Raw genomic sequence first — 3,860 nt, 5'->3', positions numbered from 1 at the left:
GGGAGGGGGGAGGAGACTGTTGGGTTTGCCTTAATTGATGTGTTTTTGTGCTTCTTGCCACCCACTGTTCAGGTTGGAAACGATAAATCCGTCCTTTACTTGTTTAACTGTTAACTTTAGTTTGATTGCAGCAGTATAAGGGTCACTCACTTGTTTGCATTTTGCTACATATGTTTTGTGTTTACCCTTGTTGAATGCCATGCTAAACCCAAAATTCTAAAGCATCAATGGACATATTGACTAATTGAGTGAAGCAAGTTAGAGCATCTCTAGCAGATCCCGTAAAATTTCGTCTTGTAAAATTGTTTTAGAGGATACTGTAAAACGTTTTACAACGTTTTTATGGGATGACCTGTGTGTCAGCAGAATAGACCCAATTAAATTACTGGCAAAATAGCATAAAGCCCACTGCACACAAAATAAAGATTGCAATTGGGACCTTTGTCCCCGTCGACTCCTGCTCATGCCACATCCGCCATGTGAGGGAGCTCGCAGCTCCGCCACTCACCGCCGGCCACGGCCGCCGCCGCCCGCGCGCCAGCCACGTGACGTCCACTAGTCACCTATCGATATGCGCCGCCGCCCACGTGCCAGCCACACGACGTCCACTCACCACCGACCGATAGGCGCCGCCGCCCACGGGCTGCCCGCGAAGTGCCCACTCGCCGCCACCGCCCACGCCTTGCCCGTTGAAAGAACATGCGGTGCCCCCATGTTTGGTTTTGGTAATTGATGACAATCTCTATGGACTAATGGTTGCCTTGAGTTATATTCATAGGTGAGCCTATACCGAAATACAAAACTAAATAATGCACAAATCATGGGGAGCTTCTCTATGTTCTTTAGAACACTCCCTTGCTCATGTCATAATATGTTTTAGTCATGTGGCTCGTAGGATCACTTGATTGATTGTTTAAATTGGTATCTTTTGATTGCTTGATTCACTCCTTGGTATGTCTTTGTACCATATCATTTGTTTGCAATCTTTGGGTTCTAATATATTTTGTCTTTCTCCAACTATTTTATCATTGGATATGTGTAACTCATTGCACTCTCTTTTTGAGAAATATAAACTTTATGGAGGAATACATATTATATTGGCTTTCTAAGTTTTTCGCCCATTTTGGCAATCGATGCCAATGGGGGAGAAGTTTAGAGAGTTTAGTGGAGAAGTTTGGAGAGTTCCTTCTTCATGCTTTGGTTGTGTTCCTAAACATTGCATGGTGATGCTTCATTCCTTATATAAACTCTCTTGAAAGTGATTGTCATCAATTACCAAAACGGGGGAGATTGAAAGAACATGCGGTGCCCTATGTTTGGTTTTGGTAATTGATGACAATCTCTATGGACTAATGGTTGCCTTGAGTTATATTCATGGGATTTGTCCATAGGCATTTTTTGAAATCAAATTGTTGGTTTCAAGGATGTTGGATCGAAAGTAGGTTGAGAGGGGGGGGGGTGATTAGACTACTTGACCAAATAAAAATCTAACATTTTCCCAATTTGAAGTGTTGGCAGATTTTAGCAACTAGTACAAGTCAAGCAATCAACTTACACATGCAATTCTAAGAGTGTAGCAGTGGAAAGTAAAACATTGCATATGAAGGTAAGGGAAGGGTTTGGACAAGGCAAACGCAATGTAGACACGGAGATTTTTGGCGTGGTTCCGATAGGTGGTGCTACCGTATGTCCACGTTGATGGAGACTTCAACCCACAAAGGATAACGATTGCGCGAGTCCACGGAGGGCTCCACCCACAAAGGGTCCACGAAGAAGCAACCTTGTCTATCCCACCATGGCCATCGCCCATGAAGGACTTGCCTCACTTGGGTAGATCTTCACGAAGTAGGAAATGACCCACAAGTATAGGGGATCAATCATAGTCCTTTCGATAAGTAAGAGTGTCGAAGCCAACAAGGAGCAGAAGGAAATGACAAGCGGTTTTCAGCAAGGTAATGTCTGCAAGCGCTAAAATTGTAAGTAACAGATAATTTGGTAGCAAGATAGTTTTGTAACGAGCACGTAACAGTAACGGTAAATAATATGCAGTAAGATAGCCCAATCCTTTTGTGGCAAAGGACAAGCCAAAACGGTTTCTTATAATAAGCAAAGTGTTCTTGAGGGCACACAGGAGTTTCATCTAGTCACTTTCACCATGTTGGCTTTATTTGTGTTCACTACTTTGATAATTTGGTATGTGGGTGGATTGGTGCTTAGGTGTTGTTCTTACTTGAACAAACCTCCTACTTATGATTAACCCCCTCGCAAGCATCCGCAACTACGAGAAAAGTATTAAGAATAAATCTAACCATAGCATTAAACTTTTGGATCCAAATCGGCCCCTTACGGAATAACGCATAAACTAGGTTTAAGTTCCTGTCACTCTTGGAACCCATCATCTAATAACTACTCCACAATGCATTCCCTTAGGCCCAAATATAGTGAAGTGTCATGTAGTCGACGTTCACATGACACCACTAAGGGAATAACAACATACATACCATCAAAATATCGAACACATATCAAGTTCACATGATTACTTACAACATGATTTCTCCCATGACCTCAAGAAAAAAAGTAACTACTCACAAATGATAATCATGTTCATGATCAGAGGGGCATTAAATAGCATAATGGATCTGAACATATAATCTTCCACCAAATAAACCATATAGTAATCAACTACAAGATGTAATCAACACTACTAGTCACCCACAGGTACCAATCTGAGGTTCTGGTACAAAGATTGAACACAAGAGATGAACTAGGGTTTGATAAGAGATGGTGCTGGTGAAGATGTTGATGAAGATTGGCCTCCCCAAGATGAGAGGGTTGTTGGTGATGATGACGATGATGATGATTTCCCCCTCCGGGAGGGAAGTTCCCCCGGCGGAATCGCTCCACCGGAGGGCAAAAGTGCTCCTACCCAAGTTCCGCCTCCAGACGGCGGTGCTCCGTCCCGAAAGTCCTCTCCTTATTTTTTTTCTAGGTCAAAATGACTTATATACTAGAAGAGGGGCACCAGAGGTGGGCTGGGCTGAGCACAACCCACCAGGGCACGCCTGGGGGGGGGGGGGCTAGCGCGCCCTGGTGCCTTGTGCTCACCAGGTGGCCCCCCTCCGGTACTTATTTGCTCCAGTATTTCCTATTTATTCCATAAAAATTCCTCATGAAGTTTCAGCTCATTTGGAGTTGGCAGAATAGGTAGTCTGACGTAGCTTTTTCAGGTCCAGCTTTCCAGCTGCCGGAATTCTCCCTCTTTGCGTGAACCTTGCATATTATGAGAGAAAAGGCATTAGAATTACTCCAAAAAGCATTATTATGCATAAAAACATTATAAATAACAGTAGGTAAACATGATGCAAAATGGACGTATCAACTCCCCCAGGTTTTCGCCTAGGTATAACCTTCCAGTACCTTAGGCAATTCATATCTAGGAAGGCTAGTTCTATCACATGTTTCAGGAGTTTCAGTTTTAAGCTCATCATCAGATTCAACAACATCATGTTGTATTACTCTAGCAATTTGTTCATCAAGAAATTCACCAAGTGGCACATCATCATTATCAAGCAAGGTACTAGCATCATCATAAGCATCATTCATAGTAGAAGTAGCATCATCAATAACTTGCGACATATTAGAATTGATAGCATGTGGTGGTGTTGCAAGTTTACTCATAACAGAAGGTGAATCTAAAGCAGAACTGGATGGCAGTTCCTTACCTCCCCTCGTCTTTGAGGGAAATATCTTAGTCTTTGGATCCTTCAGATTCTTCATAATGATAAATTGATAATAATCCCAAGTGACTCAACAAATATAGCTATGCTCCCTGGCAATGGCGCCATAAAAAAGGTCTTGAT

The sequence above is a fragment of the Triticum aestivum genome, chromosome 6B, assembly GCF_018294505.1.
Source record: "Triticum aestivum cultivar Chinese Spring chromosome 6B, IWGSC CS RefSeq v2.1, whole genome shotgun sequence".
Taxonomy (NCBI): Eukaryota; Viridiplantae; Streptophyta; class Magnoliopsida; order Poales; family Poaceae; genus Triticum; species Triticum aestivum.
Note: the sequence above shows the minus strand (reverse complement) of the source record.